Source organism: Natrix helvetica, assembly GCF_964273705.1.
Source record: "Natrix helvetica genome assembly, chromosome: 3".
Classification (NCBI taxonomy): Eukaryota; Metazoa; Chordata; class Lepidosauria; order Squamata; family Natricidae; genus Natrix; species Natrix helvetica.
In genome coordinates this window covers 118,976,708-119,001,825 of record NC_138549.1, presented here as the reverse complement: position 1 = coordinate 119,001,825, position 25,118 = coordinate 118,976,708, and the positions used below count along the sequence as shown (strand labels likewise).

Here is a 25,118-nt window from a genome sequence, read left to right as displayed (position 1 = left end):
AGGCTTCAGGGACCGTCCGAGGCTTCCCTGATGCCTTCGGAGCACTTAAAACCACCCTCCGAGCAACCCGGACTTCTGGTTTTCTCGGAGGGTGGTTTTAAGCGCTCCGAAGGCTTCAGGGAAGCCTCCGGACAGTCCCTGAAGCCTCCGGAGGGCCTCCGGGGGGTCGGGGGAGGCTCTTTTCGCCCTCCCCAGGCTCCTATAAAGCCCCTGGAGCCTGGGGAGGGCAAAAAAAACATGTAAAAATGGGGGGGGTCACGCATTGTGCATGCATGCGCACTGGGGGGGTCGCGCGTTGCATTATGGGTGCGGCACGCCCGCACTCGACCCCCCCGCGCTCCCCCCACTTGTGGCACGCGAGCCAAAAAAGGTTCGCCATCACTGCTCTAGGCTGAGTTTTGAATCCAGGTTTGATTGAGTTCAGATGCCATGTGGTCAGTTGAGTAAAGGCTTATATTATCATGCCTTCATTCCCATCCCCCTGGAGCTGAAGGGGAGAACTCTTTATTATGTAAAGTGGACTAGCTTGGCCTTCTTAATGGCCCATTGATAAAGTGAGGATGGCAGGAAACTGCAGGAATTTACTTAGTTTTTAAAATGTGTTTCTCCCTTTTTCACATCCAGGAAAATATAATATTCTGCCTTATCAATATTTCCTAGGATATTTCATTTTTCTGGGAGAGGGCTAGGTGATAACTTCCTACACTACAGGGGGGGAAAGAAGACCCTAGAAACAAATCCTATGAGGAATTTAAACCTTTCAAGAGCTCTACTTTTAACCTCAGAAAAAAGCAGAGTGTAATGTTGGTGGGAATCAATAAAATTTTAAAGATTTATATTTGTGAGTTCTTAAATATTACCCCTAAATCCTTAATTGTTAGAACATTGCATGCATTCTAATACATGCAATAAAACACATCAATTGCTTCTGCAAAATCTGGAAGTGCTATAATAGAAAAACACTGTGATATTTGAATACTTAGGATTTTTTTTTTCTCCCTCTGTTCAGTCATGTGCAATTCTCAGAGACTGCCTCGATGAGCCCCTTCAGCTTTCTGGCAATTTTTTTTCAGGGCCAAGTTGCCATTGCCTCCTTCTTAGAGCTGAGATAAAGTGACTGACCCAAGGTCCCACAGCTGGCTTTGTGACCAAAGTGCAACTAGAACTCACAGTCTCTACCCTAATGCCTCAACCACTACACCAAACTTGCGGTCTCTCACACTAGGATTTTGTCAAAATTTGCCTCGCATAAAGTGCATACAACACAGGTAGAGAGAGAGAAATGCCTGAAATGAATCCTATAGGATAAGAAACAGAGATGCCTAGATATATCCTTGGTAGGGGAAAAGATGCTGCCAATAGTTCACTTGGTGATTGTAAGCAGAATACCCATATTCACATTCTGTTATTTCAAAACCAGGCCGGTCCCCTTGATTAGCTGCGTCAGTCTTAGAGCTTTCACATTGTTTGGTAATGTATTGATATTTTGCTTTAATTATGGGGTTTTTTAAAATTATAAATAATAGTGGAAGAATCTAACAGGTTGCAAAGCCCAGTGAAATTGTCACCTGCCCCTTCTACGTTGGTTGACAAAAGCCAAGAGGGTTGAGGATGATCCACTGCTTCTCCTGCTTCCCGATCTAGTTAAGAGTGTGCTAATCACTGGAAAATAGAGAATTTGCTACTTTTGAGAGGAAGGAAATTTTTGGAATAGCTTCCACCAGCTCCATCCCAAAAACCAATTAATTTGGATCAATATGTCAGATGTTCTGTGTTAGATTGGGTACAGGAAAGGCACACTCAGGCTAAAGGCAACAACAGCTCTTTATTGTAACAGAACAACTATGTACAATCCAGTGAAGGTTCAGTCTGACAGCAGCCTTTTTTTTTTCAATTTTTCAATTTTATTAACAAACATGTAAAATACACACACACAAAACTTAGACGTACAACACATTTACACAATGCAATACAAACAGGAGCTTCCTCTTCTTTCTAATAGCAATTATCAATCAATACCGCTCACCTTATATTATTTCCCCTTCTATTGTATTTCATTTGGATATAACTCTCTTATTTTACTCATAACTATTATTTTTGAGTTTTGTTATATTCCTTCATTGATTCTTGTTTCTTTCCTCCATCCACCTATACCATTTATCCCATATCTGATAGAATTCTGATTCTTCTTTTCCCTGAATTTCTTTAGTTAATTTGTCCATTTCAGCACAGTCCATAACCTTTCTTATTATTTCATCTTTGCTTGGAGTTAGTTTGTTTTTCCATTTCTGAGCAAAAGCAATCCTTGCCGCCGTAATTATATGTAGTATTAAATACTGGATTTCTTTTTTGCATTTCGCAGACATTATTCCTAATAAAAAAAAATCAGGTTTCCATTCTATTTTAACCCGTTATTGCCTCCAGCCAATTTTTGATCTTTTTCCAAAAATGTTTAGCCTCCTCACAGGTCCACCATAAATGGTAATATGTTCCTTGTATCGATTCGCATTTCCAACATTTTGGGGAGGTATTTGTTGAGATTGAGGGCTAAAGATAACAGCAGCCTTTTATAGGGAGCTGTCAGACCCTTCGACCAATGAGATTGAAACTCTGTTCCCGCCAGAACAGAGGACCTTGGTGGAAACCATGATGACAGTTGCTAATATCAGGAAGTATTTTTTTTCCTTTGACCCCCTTATTCTGCCCCATATATTTACAGTTGTTTGTTTATGTCATTTGCTTATTGGTAATTAGCACATTTTTATTTTCAATTATAGGAAACAAATTACAAACTTGGCGGTAACAGTCAAGCTTTTTTGGCTCAGAGACAGTTTTCTGCTGGATCAGGCTGCTGCTGATATCTTTAGCCCTCTAGTGCAAGAAGACTTGTTTGTTTTTTTCAGCCATTCGGATTTCTTTCATACATATTTTTGTTTTTGGAAAGAATGCATGATCACCATGAAATTGTTAGGCTGATATGAAACCATTTCATTCTGGAGGATAGGTTGTCCTCTATTTCGTTCACCTGCAGTCCTGACCCAAGGTTCTCTTGGGGAGAAAAGGGAAAATATTTATTTACAGTAATAATGGATTTCCTGTTATTTATTTCTGAGATTTATATCCCAGTCAGTTCTCAAAAGGCACTAAGTAACTGTTAGCTAAGCATCTCTGGCTGTGTGTTGTATTGCAATACTTTTGATATATTTTAAAATTTAATTAACAGATATATAATTTTAAATATTAAAATATATAACATGCAAAACTAGAGGCTATGAATACCGGAAGAGCACCGTTAGGTATCAAATGCCAAGGGAAATTCTTTTTTCCAGCAAATATTGATATTGAAGTAAAGGAGCAGGTACTATAGACCTCATCAAATATAGTATTCCATGATGTGAATATAACTACACAAAATATCCTTTCTCTTGATTTGACTCTGAAGAACTGCATTCACCTCCCCACCCCACCCCAGAAATCTACACAATTCAATAAGGGTTCCACAAGTTTTTGAAATCTTGGCTTTGCTCCCAAGTCTGGGTGGGTTTTTTTTGTCGAGATCCAGGGAATTTTTGTGCCCACGCATACATAGCCTTTTTCTCTCTCTTCCTCTCCCTCTCATTCCCCCTTTTTAATTATGCAAGCTACCCAGAATCCTTTGGAAGCCGGAAGCCATGGAGCCATCTGAATTAAATAAATGTGCTTCATTATGTGTGGGACACAGAGAAATTCTCTCTAAGGGAACCTAGACAGCAGGCAGATTACTTAGGAATGATTGCTCTGTATGTGTTTGAAACCTCTTCGAGGCTTACTTAAAACACTATGAATCATCATTCCAGTATCACTGAATATCAGATACTTCCTACATTCTAAATGGGGCAGAGGGTGGAATAGTAGGGTTTTTTTTTACAGCAGTTCTAACACATCAATATTAATTTTATCATGTGATAGAGAACATTCCTCAGGCCTTCATAGGTCAGAGGACTTTTCACAAAACACTACAACGTAATATGTTTAGTTCCCTTGCATCTTCCTTAGAGCTACTTTGGACGATGGGTATGAGTTTAGACTCCTGTGACCTTTCTAACTTCAGAATTAAAAGCAGGAGCCATTGTGGGATTCAGGGAGCTATCTGCATATAAGAGATTGGGGAGGCGGTTGCTGTGGGAACGGTAACTTAGGTTGTCTTACCTTTGTGTAGTATCAGCAGAAAAATTCAGGGCGCGTTTCTACCGGGAGCAGGGCTTTGTAAATATGTTACTTTGTGTATTCTAAATGTATTGAGTTTTTGAATTTCAGAGTCACATCTTTCCATTCATCTTAAATACAAAAAGAAGCAGTATTATTAATTGACAGTTCTGTAAACTAGCTCCAGGATCTGAAAGAAAAGCTAGGGCAATAAATAAAGCGCCACAGCACTATTCTTTCTCAAAAAGATCTATTTGCTTCTACATTTGTCCAAAAGTTGCCCCTGTTGCTCAAAAAGACACAATAATCACACAAGCAGGCCTGAAATTTAAATCTCTTTACTGGTGTGGAAAGGTGGGGGGAAAGGGTAGACTCCTATTAGTGAGTGAAAAACATACACATTCCGGTTTTGCTAAAGAAGACAGCAAAATGGGAGCAGCATAAGTCACGAAAAAGATTGAATGAGTGACAAATGCCATTTTGTCAGATTAACTGCATTTCATAGTACCATAACTTTTCTTTAACTACAGTAATGAATGTTCCATTGTTATATTATAGGTTTCTTGCACATAAAAGGAAACTTTGCCAATGTTTACTGTAAGAGGAAAGTGGAGTTTTAAGAATCCATCCAGGATAAACATGTCAATTCTAATCCTGCACCATTTTAACAGGAAGGTATTTGTCATATCAATGCTATTACATGGCAGATACTAGTATTTTCTATTCAATATGTAAGATTCTTTGAGCCTTTCAGGCTTTTGCATCTGCTGCGGTGCTTGCAATACATTCTCAGTTTCTTTCATTACAGCTGCTTGGTTTAATTCTGTAAAAGTTGCACAGAGACTAGAATATGACTCTTTGTTAGCTTAACTGATAATTTGAACTAGTTATGCAAATTATTGCTCTAATAAATTTGTTTTAAAAATCCATAATTTGTAGATTTAATCTTAGTTTTCCTGGATTATTTTTCTAGTGAGTTTGGGATTGATGAACATTGATAGTTTGATGGTGGTGGGTTGTTATTATTATTATGTGGTTAATCTTTGGTGAGATTCACAGCCTTTGGGGCTGGTTGGTAGCTCAACAGCTCGAGTCCTAACCAAGGACCTAGGAATTGTTAAGGTAACGTCGGAGGATATAAGTGTTCCAAGTAGGATGGTTTTTTTGTAGAATCAGAATGTTCAAGTCTGATAAATTTAGAATTTCTAAATAGCAAGGTAGCCCTTTAGGTATTGCTCCAAGGGCTCCAGTTACAATTGGTACTTTGTGATTTTTTCCTTGCTGTTTATCTTCAATTGTTGTTGTTGTTGTTGTTGTTGTTGTTGTTATGTTGCATGCCTACAGACAAGAGAGTTCATGGGCATCTAGAAATGAAGTAATTATTAATCTCAGTCTTGCTTTCTCAAAATATAACTGGGGTGGAAATTCTAGTGGCAGGAATGTTTCATGCAGTATGTGTTGATTAATAATTATACATCTTTAACTCTCGCTTAACAATTAACTACTTCTTGGGGAACAACTATTTACAGAGCTATTCCGTTTTAGCCTGTTTCCCACACAGCGCACGTATGTTCTCAGCTGGCGTGTCCTCCAAATTTTCCCTCAACTGCAACGCAGCCTTTCTGTTCTGACCAGGTTGCTGCAACATTATGTTTGTATAGTTCTTAGACTACACAAACATAAGGTCTTCTATTGTGCTACCAGGAAGAATAAAGCAGTCACCTCAAGTAGCTTCATTTTGAATGTTGTGAAAACAAATTAATTATTTTATTCTATTTCTATTTATTATCTAGGATAATGATCTTTCTTGATGTCAAAATAATTTAGTTGCTATTAGGAAAAGAGCATGCATGCAGATAGTCTGGTGTTTACCTAAACACTTTTGTCGCATTGTTCCAGCAGTGAATATTGTTTTTAATATGGGATACTCTATGCAAACTTAGTTTTGGTATTATCACACATTTATTTATATCCTTTTTCTTATCAAAATAACCTGGTTTACCACAGAAAACGGGGAATTTCAGCTCTCCAAATAATTTCATGGACCTTCACAGTATTATTACAAATAAAACAATTAACTTTTGTTTCCTGATGTAGTATCATAGAGTAACAATTCCATAATACTGTACTTAAATAATAAGTAGAAGAGGCCAGTAAGTGAAAAGTTTATTCAATAATAATTGGATTTGTCCCACAGCAGGACATACCAGCATAGGGATGGTTACAGTAAACATGAATAATCCAATGTGTACATGTCTTATGGGTTTAATATTCATTTTTGCCTTATATGGCAGGGAGAGAGAGAGGGGGTGGGCAAAGCTGCTATACCCCTTATGGTCTTTTAAGCAGTGACTGGTCATTTCCCCGTCTTAGAATATCCTAATGTGCAATTGCTGTTTTTTGGGGTTGTTGTTTTCTTTTTATACTATATAAATGAACTATATTTAATGGAGAAGGGCATTTATTTGTTACTACTACAGGGAGATGAGGTTGAGAAGTCAAGCTATATTTTGAGAGCCAGAAAACAAATGAAAATAATGCCATAGATACATTTTGGATTTTTATGTTTTATAGAGCTCTTTTGAAAGTTTTAACTTTCAAGTCTGAAAAATAGGCTTCTAAAGCCAATTGAATCTGTGAAACACAGAGTTTTACATAACTAATAAATGTTGTGAAAAGAAGAATTTGGCAAGAGAAATCAGGAAGCACAACTCTGCTATTACCACTGTGTTTCAGGCGCAATTGTCACAATCTAATTACATTCGCACTGAAAATAATGCAATTTAGCTTTTAAATGACAGCCTTTTATACCTGGACCCCTTCCAGATATTCTGAACTAAAAACTCACATAATTCCCAATTTGCAAAACTCTGTTGCCTTAAGCAATAGAGTTCATGGTAAGGTTGGTTGGAAGGCAAGTATCTGTCTGGTGTTGATGAATTCAAGAAACTTCTCAAGGGAAGTTGATTGCCTGAGGACAATATCTAAAGCAATTAGTTCAGGAAAGAACCTCTTAATCCTATATTTACTATCATTATGGTCAACATAGTTCATAATTTATAGTGCTTTTAATCATATAGAGAATCTGTGAAATCTACGAATAACTGCACTACCTATGCCAAATTATGTACCTTGATTAAATAATTTTAATAGCTTTATGATCTGAAAATATTCAGTTTGGCACTGAAATGACCCTGCAGTTTATCATTCTAATTCACTGCAGTAAAGATGCGATTTGCCAATCACTTGCGCTCTTATCTTCTGTTGTATAGTCAATTTACTGAACTGTTGAACTGAGAACTGTTTTACAGATTTGTTGGTCTACAAACTACTTCTTCAATGTAGCACATACCTAATGTCTGGTGTGTCCTTCGAATAGTACCCTCTGGCAAGTCACGTTCCATACTCCAAGTTCCCATGCTGATCGGTGCAAGTCAGACAGATCCCCCTAACTCTTTCACAGAAATCATATTTCAAACCAAATCTAATTCTAGCTGCCACTGCCGGAGGAGAGTCATGGAGCAATATCTCTTCCAGAAGCAGTGAACCTCCTTTCTAGTAATAGTAGAATCACAAGACTGGAAGACACTTCATGGATTATTTTTTTCAGAACCTGGTGTTCCCAATACCTAAAAGATGCTTTTAAAAAAGTCGTTTGTCTTTATTTCAGTATGTATGCTAATTCATTACTAATTTATATCTTTAGTTTTTATTCCTGTAATGTACTGCAAACATTAGCGTGATTCACTAGAATTTGGCCTTGTGTCCTTTTCATCTACTAGGTTTCATCTCCTCAGTTCAATTTTGTACATTTAAAGGTAAAGATTCCTCTCGCACATATGTGCTAGTCATTTCCAACTCTAGGGGGCAGTGCTCATCTCCGTTTCAAAGCCAAAGAGCCAGCGCTGTCTGAAGACATCTCCGGGGTCATGTGGCCGGCATGACCATCCAGGGTCATGTGGCCGGCATGACCATCCAGGGTCATGTGGCCGCCATGACCAAGGCACATGGAATGCTGTTATCTTCCCACCAAAGGTGGTTCCTATTTTTCTACTTGCATTTTTACATGCTTTCGAACTGCTAGGTTGGCAGAAGCTGGGACAAGTAACGGGAGCTCATTACGTGGCCACTAGGGATTTGAACCACTGAGCTGCCAACCTTTCTAATCAACAAGCTCAGCATCTTAGCCATTGAGCCACCGTGCCCCATTTTGTACATTTAGTCATGTGTAATAATGTCATTATTTTACTGAATTATATTTTGCTTCTCTTTTCAGCTCATATTTTAATATGATTTAATTATATAGTTTTCTTCAAATTGTATGCACTTCAAACTGTTTTGTTTCATCAGCCAATTATATATCTGTTTAATTCTTTATCCAGCTCATTCATTAAAAAGAAACAGGATAACACGAATTGAAGTATAGATTTTCTTTTTAAGGTTAATCTAGGGGAAAGAATCAAAGATATATCTCTGATGCTGGTCAATAGAGGTTGGATTTTCATATTTAGAGCTAATTTTGCAAACCTACAGCATCTCTAATTCAAGGACAAAGCATTAATTGTGTGAGGCTATTCCATTATACTCAGGAGAAGCAAAGATATTTCTTGAAGACTTAGATTCAGCAGGAGGTGGGATAGTTGCAGGAAAACATTGACAAGGTGCTGGGAAATGCCAAACACAACCATATGGTCTTCAACATGTATGGCAAAGCAAAGCTACAGATGGAAAGATTCCCTTGCATCAGCATGAATGAATTCAAACATTGGATCAGAAATCTGTGATATGGTCCAGAAAACTGTGCTAATCATCCAAGCAGCATGTGAAAAATTCTAATTGGTGCTGTCTGTTTCTCCCTCTCCCCCCTCCCTCTCTTTGTGTGTGCGCGCGCATATACTTTATCTACCATTGGGAGAAAACTCACATGCATAAATCATATATTGAATTCTGTCAAATAATATTGTCCTATTAAAGTCCTTTTAAAGACAGCAGGTTAGAATTTAATACAGTTCTAGGGCGTTCAAAATGTTTTAAATATAGTTGGATGAGTTTTGAACCTTCTGTATAAATTTTAGTAACATCCATAATTCTATTTTTAAGTAGTCTTGAAATGCTTAGAATTGTGTCTATTGGAAAGTGTGTTTTTTTTAAAAAAAAATACAGATTTAAATTTGCAGAGTAAAAAGTGAATAAATAATAACACAATTTTTTCATTCTCAATCAACAAATGTGATTATGGATAACTATCAAAACTTCACTTCTGAGGCTACTTTGGAGATCCAATAAGAGAAATTATAGAGACCGGCCAAATTCACCAACTTAAACAGAGTAATAGAATCAGGTGGCACATATCCAGGGAATCAGGTGATCAGGGAAGGGAAGGGCTACCCCCTACACTAGGGCTTCTTTTGTGGGGGTAGGGCATATATTAGGCCCACCCCAAAAACAACAGACTAGGACTTCTTTTCAGGGTAGGTCCTATTTTCGGGGAAACACAGTATCAGTATTCAGCAGACATATTAGAATGAGGCAGCCCAGATGGCTCATTTTAGACAAAGTCTGAATGACCAGATCGCTGCTGAGCTCATCAGGCAAGGAGTCCAGAGATTCTAAACTAAGCCTACCAGATCTGCATTATCACTGACTCACGTTTGGAAAAGATTCAAACCCAGTTTGGTCATCAGAGGCAGCCAACATTCAGCCTTGTTTCCTCTGATGCCAATAGGGACTGAGCAGAGAGGAAAGAAATCCCATACAAACAGGAAGGACAAGTTATTCACAGCAGAAAGACAGAGATGCAGAGATTTAGCCTCTGATTTACTGTGGAGAACCTGGACACATGGTGAGAAACTGCCCTCCCAAAAACCCCAGGAGAGGAGAAAAACATGGTGCCAGAGAGCACTACCCTGAATGCCGAGGCCAAAGCAAGGGAAATGGCAACAGCCCTTCTTGCAAGAGGGGCTATTCAAGCATTTAACAAGGCTCAACACTATCTCCATCAAAGTTTTATGTTGCCTTGTCCTACCCCACAAGTGGGAAGAAAATGTTAGTGGATTTGGGGGCAATGACCAACTTTAAAGACTTCACAATGGTTAAGGCATTACATATCCTTACAGTCAGTTTGAGCACTCTGATGCAAGTAAAACAAGTGTATCAGGTCTTTCACCATTCATTGCTAATTAAAGAAAAAAAACCCTAGAGCTGGTAGCCCCAGTACCTGCACCCACTACCAGTAATTGTAGAAGGATAAACTGAATATGAAGTGGAAAAAATACTCTAGGCAAAGGTGCAAAGATAGAGCATCTTATCCTTTGGGAATAGCTATCCAGAATCTAAATGCTCTTAGGAGAATGTCAAATATGTCCATGACCCTGAAATGATTTGGCAGTTTCACCAATGTTTCCTTGAAAAGCCATGACCAACCAAGTCCTAGTACCCCACCCCGTGCTGCCTGAGGAATCTGTAGCTGAAGGGTTTAACCACGCTCCGCACACATCAGCAGTTTTCACAAAACTTACCTTCCACGTTACTTCTGGGGAGTAACACAGCTGAGGCGCAGCAATCCCCTCTGCTCGTGAATCAGCTGAGAGGATATAGGTAAGTAAAGTGCAGGGGCAGTGGGTGGGCCAACCTTATCATTGGAGTGAGCCAGTTGGCTCCTCAACTGATCGTCAGAGCTACCGGTTTGCCCGAACTGGTCTGAACTGGCTGAATCCCACCGGTGGGCTTAACCCACCTCTGTGTACACATCCAGGGGGAGCCTAAGTGATTGATGATGCTCAACCGTCCATTTCTGGCCTTCATGGCAGAAGTAAGGGAGGAGGAAAATTGGGGGTAAAGTGAAAAGGGGGATCAGGTTAGAATCCCTATGTAGGTTCAAAAAAACTTAAGCCCAACCACCTTTGAGTGTCGTTGACCCTTATCCACCTACTCTGACCCTTATCCACCTACTCTGAGTAGGTGCCAAATGCTAGATGAGAAGATTCCTGTGCATAGGCTTTTAGCAATAAAGCAGGTTAATTGAACCTTCACATATGGACCTAGCCTTTCATTCCTGATAGTCACTGATTTTAAAAGCTTGGTGTTTCTAATTTCAGCATTATTTTTCACACTTTCTCAACAATTATCTTGCATAAACAATTTATGACAAATTGCTTTGTCATAAAAATTTTGCAAGATAAAATTGATGAAACCAATATATCTTTGTTTAACCATCCAGTGTAGGCTTTTGCATTGCAATGCATACATACAGCCAATGTAAAGAAATATTTACTTCATGTAGCAAAACCACCCGAGAGTCTTCCGCCATCTCAGAAACCATAGAATAACATTGTTATTCATACAATAACAATCCATTAGAATAATATTGAAGGATCATAAGATCATTGTTATTTAAGTAGCTGTTACTCATTCAAATTTATACATTATACTGTAGATCAGTTTTGGGTTGCAGGCGGTATGCCCTGGTATGGGCGTACCGGAGCCTGCCCGGAGCACCGGATACCGTTCGTGTAGGGTGTTCCAGAGGGCCCACCCGCCCGCCCGAGCTCCTTACTGGTCTTTTAAGTCTTTGGCGCTTCTGTGCACGCGCACAGCACGTACAGCGCCTGCGTGATGTTCCATTGAGCAGCTGGAGCATCGCAGAGGCTCTCTGAGGCACTAAGACACACATACACGCATCCATGTGGATGCTGCCAGGCCCGTTCCAACCGTACCAGTTGGAACGGGATCCGGAACCCAAACTGCTGTAGATGCATACCAGTGGTGGGTTCTTACCTATTCGAACCTGTTCGGCGAAACCAGTAGTGGTTTGGCGGCCTGGGTCATTGGAACCGGCAGCAACCGAAGCCTGCCAGATCCCCCAAACCAGTTCTACAGGCAGAGCCATAGGCAACGCCATCTTGTTTTCTGCTTCTGTGCATGCGCAGAACAATTTTCATTGCACTGCGCATGAGCGCGTGGCACACACATGAGCAAACCGGCATGCATACCCTCTGATTCTGAAATAAAATACCTCCTCCCCCTCCATCAAAGTTTAGCTCATGAAGGGCTTTTTCTTCTTTTTCATGAATTAGTGTGATGGACCAAGACAAGTGTGTCTCTTCCTTTGTAAACTTTTGATTTGGTCATATTTTTCCCCAGATTGTATGTTAATAAATATTTCATGAGAAGACACTTTAACAAAGTGAAAAATATATAGTGAGTCATGTCTCACACTATAAACTTTTATCAGCTGCAGCTGAGCTGCCTATTGTGCTATTGTTATCTCCCTCTTGTATCTTGCTAATCTACTTATAGGTTCATAGTGTTGGCTGCTCTAACTTTTTTCCCCATCTATATACCTGGTAATTATTGCTAGGTATATATTTCTCTTTCATTAAACCACAACTTTCACTCTATTAATCAAATTCACTTGCATGTGAACCATGTGTATTTTGCAACCACCCCACACAATCTCAGATTCAAATGGCACTGACACTTCTGCTGTAGTGTTAACTTGCAAGACAAACACAACCTTGTGCTTTCTGTTTTTCCTGGCCACTGAAGTTAATTACTTCTTTGTGAGCATTTCTTTCAATAATAATAGCAGAAAAGACATGAAACAAAAGTAAATAATCTCATTTCCACACACAAAAAACACATTTGCGGGAGAGAAGTTCCCTGAAGATGAGCTCCAGCATGAGTCTGAAAACTCCGAAGACAAAACCTCTGGTTTATATTCACCTTCATTCACAAAAAACAATGCTGAAAATATAATTTGGATAGGGAGCGTGACAGAGAACTAATTCAGTAGGTGCTGCAGAAATTACACATCTTTAGCCTTTTAAAAACTGTTGCTCCTGCCAGCACTGGAAGGAAAGGGGAAATTATTCCAAAAATGTAGAACACAAAGCACTGCTGCTGTTTTAGCACATGGAGTGGCTTGAAAAAACAAAGGAAGAAGTTGGACTCTAACAGTTTTAAGGCATGAGGCATCTTCTTAATGGCAGGTATTGAAGTAAGAGGTCATAATACTTGTCTACTCTTCCCAGGTCCCACTTGCTATTCATCCTAAGATTCTCAGTAAATCCTATATATGTGTCAGCAATATTTACCTCTTTCTGGTCTGGATTGCCTAAATCAGGGGTGTCCAAACTTGGGAACTTTAAGACTTGTGGCTGGCTGGGAATTCTGGGAGTTGAAGTCCACAAGTCTTAAAGTTCCCAAGTTTGGACACCCCTGGCCTAAATCAATCACCTACTTGCGTTCTCACAATGATTGGGACAAATTAGATTCACTCTGTAGTCTAAGCAAACCTAAGCACTGTGGCTTGTAACTCCTCATTTAGATTGCACAAACTCAGGCAATTCTGATTTATTAAATACATATGGTTGAACAAGCCATTGCCTCCTAATAATCCTACTAGTTCAGATGGACTGGCAATGTCTATCACTAATTAATAAAGTAAGTAATTACTTTATTACTATATTCATTGGAATTATCTTAATGAAATGACTATGAGGAAACATGCCAGTGTATCTCCTACTGTGTATATTGCTGAGCTACCAAGCTTTCACAAGGACTCATTAAGCATGAACGGTCCTTATGACTGTTGAGGGAATCTTAATAAATGCATTGCAATGTTATTGTTAAAGCTTGGCCTTTCCTAGGAAATAAACACTCCTTCCATGTAAATAAACAAATGGAACATATTACATTACCTAGACTACTTGAAATAAAGTTTGAAGACTATGTCCTTCCTCTATTCATTGATAGCCAATTGAAATGGAATTATATAATAGACAAAAGTAGATATGGGAGAGAGGCAGCAAGATCATAGGATCAATGCTTACGTTAAATATCTAACATTTGGTTCAAAGCAATGACTACAGGGTTATAATTAATTACATAATATCCTTTCAAAAATGAAGCATTTAAGGAAAATATCTATATCAGGGTTTCCGCAATGTTGAGGTTTATCTCCTGTGCATGTTTCCTAAGAAGTGTGAATAACCTTTTAGTTACATTGTTACAATAAATCCATGTTTCCAAAGTTTCACTATATTGTTTTCATTGTTTATTTGTGTTTATTTTGATGCTTGAAATTTTAGGGGACTGTGTACATTAAGATTAGACTAAAGGGGAGTATGATGAGGAAAAAGTATAGGAACCCCTTTTCCATGTGGAATAATTACACAAGAAACTGTTAGGTGAATAAAGAATTCAAAGATTACCAAATTCATGAGAAAGTAATTGGTTATTTCCACGTTACAAAGAGAGCAATTTTTATATTTCTAAGAAAGTCAAATGATTAATGAAATATGACCAACATTACTGAATATGCACATACCAATTGAAAATTAAGAGGATGACAACAGAAAACTCTAGTTCTTCTATGTAGTTCCATGGTGGATTTCTTTTTTTTAGTCACTTCTTTTATGTCAAAATGCAAAAATGGTAATTTCTTTTAATGTTGATATTTATGACGACAATAAATATTACAAAAACCACTGTTGGGTTCTGTATGCAAAACCAGTTTGCACATTGGCAGTTATATATAGAAATTCTAGAACTGCATCATTTTTAAATGAAAAATACCATTTTATGGAACACCCATATGAGTGTAGGGAATGCTAAAATTTAAAAATAAAAGCCTCTGACCGTTGGGGATTAGCTGGGGATTAAAACTGCAACTGTATGTGGGCAGGAAGGGGCGGGGGATGGGTTAATGTATTCTTAATAGGCGCCTCGGATTAGTTGTAACCCCTGAGGACCTATCCAATGGGACTAAAGGGGAAGGAAAGGGGCGGCGCATTCGGCATCGGGTATAAAAACTGTTACTTTTGAATTCAGGAGTGTGTTCTTGGGCCTAGAACTTACAGTTGAAGTCTTGCTCAAGCTAACCGCACTTTGCAAACTGCTTTTTCTTTTCTTTTCTTTTTGTTAATAAAATTCTTTTCTTACCGATCCAAGTTTTTGTAAGGATTTATTTCCAACATGAGGAACATTTATTGGATTAACCAGGTGCCTTTAAAGCAGTGTTGGCAGTATAACCCATTATTCTATTTGTAAATATAAGAAATGATTGAGAGGGAAAAAATGAATACTAAGATTTATTTATTGGATTTTTATCCGGTCTTTATTACTTGCTTAAGTAACTCAAGGCAGCAAACATAGCCAATATTCTTCCTCCTCTCATTTTACCCACAACAACCACCTTGTGAGGTGGTCGGACTGAGAAAAAGGGACTGTCCCAATTTCACCCAGCCAGTTTTTATGCCGAAAGTGGGCTACAACTCACAGTCACCTAGTTTCTATACAAGCACTCTCACCATTATACCAAACTGGCTCTTGCTTTAAGAAAACAATTTACTTGTTTTATAAAGTGAAAATTTCTCTCTTAAGTACTTCATAGTAATCACTTTCCCAATTCTCCAGGAAGATATACTTCAAAAAAGGTCCTCGTTATTTTGAAGCACTACAGTTAGCCAAATGAGTACTTCCATTGACTTTGTATGCCAAGCGGTGTTGTGTTCTATCTGTTGGGTACTCTCATGGGGGTTCATTTCTTATTTTTCTTTTTTTGAAAATTAAATTGTAAAGAATACCTGGAGTTTGCTGCCACTATCAAATCCTTTTCTCAATTGGAAATCAATTTCTCTTTCTTTGAGGTAACGTGGCTTGGTGGAATATGGAGGAAAAACACAACAGCCCAGAGACTTAAAAATTCTAAATAAGATATCAAATTAACTTTTATAAACTAATTTAAAATGCCTTAACAGTCTTCCTTAATATCATGATTAAGATTAACTTTGTTAGAGTATTCTGTTAACTGGTATTACAAGATGACTTCATAGTAATTTCTATCCTTTTTTTTAGCATTTGCAGTCAGTTAGGTATACAGGCAGTCCTCATTTAGCAACCAGAGTTGAGACTGGAAACTTGACCATTAAGCAAAGTGGTCACTAATTGAAACTGCAATTGTGTTTATGATTTTATTTCCAGCAAAGGTCATACATGGGAGAATTGGTCCCAAAGTTACTTATTCATCACTGTTGTAATTGCAAATGATTGTTAAATGAGGCAGTAGTTAAACAAGGACTACCTGTACTGGTTCAAGTTTCTGGATTAAAAACAGAGAGACTGCGACTTCCAGTCCTGATTTGGGCACAAAATCCATTGGAGACCTTTGAACAATTACTCCTTCTCAGTCATAGGAAGAAGCATCTGGCAACAGCAAATTGCTTCCAAAAATGTTGCAAAAAAATTTCATGGGTGTATCTTTTAGAGCACAAACCCTTGCCTTCCTGGCACTAAATATACATGATATTGTTTTGAGTGATAGTTTTAGTATTATAGTTAATTTTCCTGACCAGCATAACACATGAAATTTTAGATCTTCTGTATAGTGATATTATTATAAGCCTTATTTATGTAACCTACTTAAAATAAACTCATTTCTAGTTTCTCTGGAACTTGTACATTCAGAATAAAGAAACATAACTAAGCTAAAATAATACTTCGCTGAAAGTATGCAACAAATTCAGTACACAAAAGTGATTAGAACTGGTGAAGCAAAGATTGCAGAAAGAACATTTCAGCAGTTCAAGAAAAAAACAACATATTGTACATCAAAATGATGGACTCTAATAAATGAAAGATCTGTAGAATTCTGCCCCCCCCCCCCAATACGTGTGATAGATATCTAAATAAATAAGTACATCTTGACATGGAATATTTTTTCCACTAATACTTAAGCAATAAATTTCAACTCCTTCTAAAATACTTCTAAATATCTGGACATCAGTTTCCCTGTGCCATTAAATAAACAATAAGAGCCAATGTGGTGGTGTGGTTGTGGACAAGGGAAACCAAGTCGTGCTTCTTGCTAAACCATGCAAATCCAGTGGATTACTTTGGATAGTCATGCTCTCAGTTCAACCTTGCTCACAAGTTTGTTTTTGTGGAGAAAAACGGCTCCTATATCACTATTAGAAGAAATGTCCTTCTGGTTTCAGTTCCAAGTGGGGAAAAAGACACTGGAAACATGGAGGCTGCTTGGAAAGATGTTTTAATGGTGGACAGGATCACTTGGCTTGAGCTCCTGAACAGAAAAGAGGAACCACATGCTTCCAGATGTTGGGTGAAGAAGAAAAGAGGCCCAGATGGTGAGAGTTCCTGGTTTATCCCCTCTCTGGCCTTTGATCTTGATCTTGTATTCTGATTGGTTGTTAGACTCCCATGGGGCCATGCAGGGGCAACTCTTTAGGCTGTGCTTTGCATCCAAGTTTGGTTGCCTTGCTGGCTGATGTAATTTTCCCAGGTGCCTGTGGTGAGCTTTTGTAGATGGCTCATCCTACTTTTGTTATGTAGACTAGCTCAAGCTTTTTAATGGCCCATTGATAAAGGTGGGGGCTATTAAGAGTGAGTCTGTTTCCTGCCTAAAAATGTGTTTCTCCATTTCTTATCCAAGGAAATATAATATTCTGCTTTTTCAATATTTCCCATAATATTTCATTTTTCTAGGAAAGGGGTGGGTTTTAACTTCCTACACCACACTTAGATATAACTAAATATGAAATAAAATACTAAAATTCTAAAACTATCCAGCAGAGAAAGGACCTCCTTACAAAGGATGCAACTTCCATGAAGATACTTTTTCACCTTCTAAACAGATTGAAGCCTCAAACAGGTTAGAAGACTTATTCCCCAATTGTGAAAAGGTCAACTACAGTGTAGTCCAGTGCTCACTTTTGACTTATTACATAAGCATGGATAAATGTATTTATGCTGATACATATGTATATTCACAATAGCCGTTACATATCATGGTTCAGCTGCAACTTTAGGACAATTGAAGCCAGTGTTGGCATTTGTCTTCTCTTCTAAATATAGTATGAACTTTTGTGAGACTTTCCATCTACTGAGAAGTGCAGAGAAAGAATTTAAGAATTCCACATTATGTTCGATTTATTTATGCAGATCCCTGTAGCCATCCTCTTCATTTTCATTCTTATGCAATGCATGTAGTGATGTTGTGTATGTCATAACAATTTCATTTTAATTCAGCTTGACAGGATTCTTTTACTATTTGTTCTAAATGAAAGGGGTCCACTTCATTAGACTATTTATCTTTTACATTTTATTGTGTCAGTGACATTAAGATATAATACTTCCATCACCATTAAAATGCCAGATTCTTAGATACACTATTTTTCTTCATTTTTAATGAGAAGACAGAATCCAGATGGCATTTTCTTGTTTTCTATTTGCTGCTGTGCAAATGTAGGGACTAAACTAATTAGTGGAAATAGGAAGATGAACAGCTGTTAGTGAAGGGCCACTTCACACACACTATTTTTCTGTGTAAACATGATCACTATTTAGGGGGGAAATGTGAAATTTATTTACCATGCAAGAGAATTGTATGGCCATACTATGTTGGTTTTTCAGAGCTAATGTCACTGTAACTCAACTAACAGCTAATAAAGACTAACATATTAGCAAACTTTCATACCGCACTCTTGATAGTTCTGATACTTTTAAGAAATAACAAGTTAGATTGCTGTTACACTATCTTTGCAGCGAAGGCACCAATTAATGAGCAATAATGGCACAATGCCTCTTTCATTATGATCAAACATATACCAGATCCTTCACATTCAGTTGATAAACAAAATAACTGTAAATAGAAAGATCACAATGCCTCTTCTGATAGAGATCAATATGATAAGAGATCCTTGCTAAGTGACCCTAAGACAGGGTTCTTTGGATATCACAGCAGCAAAAAGAGTGTGAGATGTTGTCCCGAGTCTGAGAGAAAGAGGAGAATCTTTAGACACAATCAATCAGCAGATGGGAGAGGTTGCTACTGACTTATCAAAGAAATGGATTTGTAGCCTGTCATGCAAATAGCCTGGAGAAAAAGAAGGTCAAATGCTCCAAGGAGACTCTGACTAAATGAACTCAGTAATAAGGGAGGGCTGGAGGATTCTCCACAGTTCTCCATAATCTGTGGTGTAACATCTAATTCCTGGCATTAAAATGCATTAAGGAAATTCTGTGTGAATCTTTTTTTTCCCTGATTGTGTTCTGCAGTTAAGAATCTTGACACACAACTTGCAAACATCCTGGGTTTTATCTGGAGACATACCTGTTAAGGAAGGCAATTGGCCAGTAAGGCAACACTTAACAGACCACATTGTATGTACAGCTATGTAAAAACTGATTTGTGGGGAATGTTCTATATAATGAAGCTTGTAGTGAAGATGGATTTTTACCTGCTTGGCTAGCACCACCAAAAATACAATGGGATCTTTTTCTAGAAAGGCAATTATTACAAAAATTGTGTGTGTGTGTGTGTGTGTGTGTTGCATCAATGACCTTTCTGCTCAAACACTTAAGATTTCATGGAATATCCTTATTTAAGATTTATTTCTTAAATTTGAGATGAAATTATTTTGAAATTTTAGATTAAATAGTGATTACATTAAATCTCTCTTCTGTTCTTTATCAATTTTGCCACTTCCAGCAAGGTCAGAAGTAAACCGCACCGTCAACATGCAAATAGTTGTTCCAAAATTTTCTATCATATTTTTAAAAGAGGAAAAAATAAAGTCATCAAAGAGAAAAAAAGAAATAAAAATAAAACAAAGTGAGTAAACAAGGAATTTAGAAATATCATTGAATTAGGTTTTAAGTTTTTCAATATTTCATTGTTTGGTTATAAGATTAGAAGTTACAGTAAATTATATCCAAGCTACTGAAGATTTACTCTGGTTTAACAGATTTTATAAAACTAGGACATTCAGTTTTTTTTGTTAAAAGAAACATATTTCATGAGTAGTAGTCTGATAGCATCTTTTTCAACACATAATTGTTATTAAAGACAAGCACTGCAGTGCACTTTATCATATAAAGTGGCAATATAGGATATGATACAAATCCATATGAACTGTTTTCCTTGTTACTGTAGGAAGTTATCACCTAGCCCTCTCCCAGAAAAATGAAATATCCTAGGAAATATTGAAAAGGCAGAATATTATATTTTCCTGGATGTGAAAAAAGGGAGAAACACATTTTAAACACAAAGTAAATTCCTACAGCTTCCAGCCCATCCCCACTTTGTCAATGGGCCATTAAGAAGACCAAGCTAGTCCACTTTACATAATAAAGAGTTCTCCCCTTCAACTCCAGAGTGATGGGATAAGGCAGGATAATATAAGCCTTTATTCAACTGACCACATGGCATCTGAACTCAATCAAACCTGGATTCAAAACAGCCTAGAGGGTTGCCCTTGCACAGGCCCATGGGAGTCTGGCAACCAATCAGGATACATTTCTTACACAGGAACAGGAAACAGATAGGTGGGGCAGAACAGATTATGAAAAGCCCTGCAAGCCCTTCTTCACTCCTTTTTTCACTGCTCTTCCCTTCTCTTCTTCTCCACCAACATTGAAGCATGTGATCACCTTTTCTGTTCAGGACTCTGTCTCAAGCCATGTGGTCCTGTCCACCATTAAAACCATCTTTCCAAGCAGCCTCCATGTCTCCAGTGTCTTTTTCCCCACTTGGAGCCGAACCCAGAAGGACATTTCTTCCAACATTACCTTCTAGGAGGAGACTTTGTAATATCCAAAGCAGAACATCTAGATTTAGTCACAGTTTTGTTCCATATGGCATCAACCTTGTGAATTCTCTCTCCCTCCCTCCCCCTTCTATATAGTATATGTATATATGTGTTATGTGTGTTATGTATGCGTAGCTATATAATTTCTTTTGACAGCAGACAACAAAAATTCATTTTTAAAGTGTGCCAGTGCTCACAGTAAAAAATGACAATAACAATAGATAACAATATCTACGTATATAATATATATAGAATTGTCTAGAAATTGTTTAGTTGTCTAGAAATTACTTCCAAGTTGAATTAAATTCTCAGATTTTTGAAATATAAAATTATTTTTCACATTGAAACAATTTCCCACAACTTAATATTTCTGCAGAAATAAGAAAACCTTTCTAAAAGGAATTGAAGAGTATTCTTGTACACGCAATGTCAGTTGAATATATATTTGTGAATACTGAATAGTATATCAAATTCAATAAATATATACATAGTTTTTAAAGTACCTTGATGGTATGGAATAAGATTAGCCCCATTTCTGCCATCTTCTGGAAGTTGCTTAACACGATGGGTGACATAAAAATTTAATAAATAAAAATAAAAATAAAGGTGGCTTGGGGATCTCAGAGAAATGGGGAACTGATAAGATACATAACTGTACATAATATCAAGATGGTCCCTTGTAGTCTTTGTAATTAATGTTTTTATTGTTTTATAATATTTTTATTGTAGCATAATTTTGTTTCTTATGGTCTGTTTTTATTGCACATTGCCCAGAGTCCTGTTTGGGAAAGCAGTAGCTATATAAATATAATGAATAAATAAATTCCAATCCTCCAGATAAATTGCAAAGATTTAAACTGGTTACTAATGATCCATCCTTGTCTTTTTCTCCAGATAATAAATTCTATTATTGTGAGCTGCCCAGAGTTGTTGAGAATCAGGAAGCATATAAGTATAATAAATTATGGTGATGATTACCTTCATAATGAATACAGAGCACTTGTAAAAGCAGATACTTTATGTTCATATTCACCAAAATTATCTGATCTAAACTCAGTTAAACTTTTAGAAATGATGATTTACAAAGTAGTGTTGTGCACTTCAAAATCTATTTCTAATTAGTTTCTCCAGCATATACATAATGTTACTACTTTTTATCCAGAGCTACAAATATATTCAACTTTCTACAAAGTGACTGGCCATCACTTAGTACTTTGTTTTTTTATGTCTTCCACAAACCTGGTTGTTCACTCAACCCTGAACTGTAAAGTCCCAAATTTATGCTAGTTTCCTAGTTAAGAATTATCCATTATTTATTCTTCTCAACGTCTTGATTTTTAACAATTCCACGTATGGAAGAAGCCCACATATAATTTACAATATTTTTGTGACTGACTTCAGAGATTACAAAATCCGCATTTTCATAAGTTTAAAACAATTTACAGGCTATTTTTTCATGAAAACGTACAGATTAAACAATGATACTGAACAGATAATACACTGAAATTGATTATGGAAAAAGACATTTTTCAAGAGAATGGCTTTCTGAGGTAAAGTATTTCCAAATATTTGCTTCAGTAAAATAGTTGCAGAGAGGGGAAGACTTACAGCATCTTAAGACCTAATTATCTAAAGTTAACAGCATTGTTTTTCCAGCTAAGATGTGATAAGAAAGCTTCAAGAAAAACTTCATGAAGGCCACTTTAGGCCATTAGATGCAGAATGTGCAAGAATGTCTACTATTCACAGCCCATTCAAAGTCTTAAAAATATTTATAGTTGGCCTTGTCAGAAGAATCAATCTTCTCAGTAAAGATGTTATATCAGTATTAAAACAGCATGGAAAAAGACTGGAAATCTTATTTGTGAGCTTAAGAGATCATAAGGACTTAATTGTTATATACTATTTTTCCAGATTTTCAGAGATTGCAAATATGAGCAATTTTACAGAAGTATACTGTCTTTAATTGCTTAAAGACTGTATTATTACAGTGGCCTCATGAATTACTAATTTGTGTTTTGCAATTCACTAAGCAAAAGGTTGACCTGTTTGCAAAGAAGTGTAATTTCACTCATATTATGCCCAGCTTCCTCTATTCACAACCAATATGGAAGGAGAAAACAAACTACAAATCAAATTCGAATACTTTTTGCAATTAATGTTAATAAAAATATTAACTGTCATAATCCACTGTAATAATCAAAGTTCTAACCAAAACTGTAATACTTTGTGGTAATTTAGCTTACCTATTAAAGCAAATAAACAATAAATATATTGGGTTAATATTCATATATTAAATACAAGTATCAGTTATACAGAAGAAAAGCCTGGAAAGATAATTTAGTTTTGTTAGCTACTTCATACAAGGTTTTGTGTAGCAAGACAGAGTATAAATGCTATACACAATAAACCAAACAAAAATGAAAATGTAAAGTTAAAACAAAACAGCATTTTGCTGTTTTAAAACATGTTACAATGAATAAGTATTAAAAATAGCAAATAAAATGTATGTGTGTGTAGGTATATGTATGTGTATGTGTGTGTATGTATGCCTGTGCGTGTGTATGTACACACACACACCTTTGTAACTATACAAATATTCCAGACAATTGAATTTGACATTTAGTTTCATACATAAATAACAACTCTGACAAGCTTTGTATCTACTATCTTGAAGTTGAAAGCAATATTTTTATTTTCCATTTATGCAATGATCAGATCTATGAAGCAAGATTATAGGTTACATTACATATCTTCAAAATATAGTCCAGATGATTGATTTATTTTTTACACACAGACACACACACATTTTATCTTAGCTGAAAACACTTAACTGAAGACACAAGTGGCAATGGTTTTTCTTTGCTGCCTTTAGCTCGTTTTCCAACAAACTATGTTCATTTATTGCCTTAAATACTGGACAGACATTAGAAGTTCTTCCCACTGATTTGTCTAATTCTGTTTTAAAGCTATTTAAGTTACCAACTATCACTGTACTGTTAAGAATTACTTCTTTACGACTATCCTAATCCTCGGACCACTCTAATTCTAGTATGAGAGAGGAAATAAAGTTCTCCTCCTCCATTTTTCTCTGTAGCATTCATAGCTTCCATTCTTACACATTTTTCTAGTTAAAGAGCCACAAATGTAATTTTCTCTCATAACAAGTTATGCTTGATCATTTTCTTTTAACTTCTCCTGCTCTACAATATTCACTTTGACATGTAGCAATTCAAATGGTATAGTGTATTTTAAATATCATATTGTAGTTCCGTATACAGGTTTTTAGATATTAGCAACTTTATTTCTTTTTCTTGCTAGTAATGCTGAATTCAAGTTCTTTCCTAGCAATTCCACAATACACTGATCTTTTCAACAACCCATCCAAAACAAGGACTGAAAGACTGCATATTTTTTCTACCTATTATATACTGTGTTGGAACATCATTTCATCAGTACAAACATTATACTAATCACACTATGACAAACAGTAGAATATGTCACAGTAGACAATGTCCAATATGGACTATATTTTTCTGACCTGGTATAAAGTATGCATACATTCCACAAGGATCTATACATAAAACAATTAATGTTATCATTTTTTACTCTTGTCAGAGCTTCAATGGATGTGAATCTGTTACAACTCTTTAAGTCTTAGGTATTTTTACAATCTGTAGTGAATCAGTAAGGTTGCTATGGGTGCCGAGACATAGTTGCCATTGTTGTTTTGTTCTGAGTGGATGCTTCAAAAGCATTCTGCTCTCCTAACTTCAGCAGTGGACAAATACAGAAGACCAGCTCAGTTATCCTGACATTGTGGATGAATGAAGGGCTTACCAGTATATTGGAATGAAATGGAACTGCTTCATTTAATTTAGAGATTGTTACTCCTTGTTTCTGTCTACCTCCCCTTTCTTGTTGCATTAGTTTCTTCATTTCAAAGAAGTTAAGTAGCAGCTAAGTGATTGCCTGCAGCATCTCTTGGCCCTAAGGCTAGGCAACATGCTCCGACAAGCACATTAACTGAAAGAAGTCAGAATTGTAAAGTCTTGGTTAACATGCACAATTTTAGACAACGATAGATAATTAAAAGTATTTATTTGCATAGTGTTAAGAACTTCACATTCTTGGGCAAGGTAAAATGTACTAAGAGCAAGCTAATCAAAACGGATCATATGTTTGGAGAGAACCTTCTCTTCAGGATCCTCAACAAAGAGTGCCTACCTTACCCTACCTGGTTACCTGTCCTAGCTGGACGACACTCTGCAGGCGGGGCGTTCGGGCACCAATAAAAACACAGCCCCACCTCCATCTGTGGTT

The 25,118-nt window shown here is 36.9% G+C and overlaps 1 long non-coding RNA gene across 1 annotated transcript; it reads right to left on the bottom strand.

Annotated features, from left to right (window-relative positions):
* Positions 1-2,899: 2,899 nt before the first annotated feature.
* Positions 2,900-25,046, bottom strand: LOC309388644. The gene is made up of 3 exons (XR_014174825.1): positions 25,023-25,046; positions 4,189-4,316; positions 2,900-3,048 (listed from the first exon to the last, which is right to left on the bottom strand). It is a non-coding gene; the product is annotated as an uncharacterized lncRNA (long non-coding RNA).
* Between the last annotated feature and the right edge of the window lie 72 nt (positions 25,047-25,118).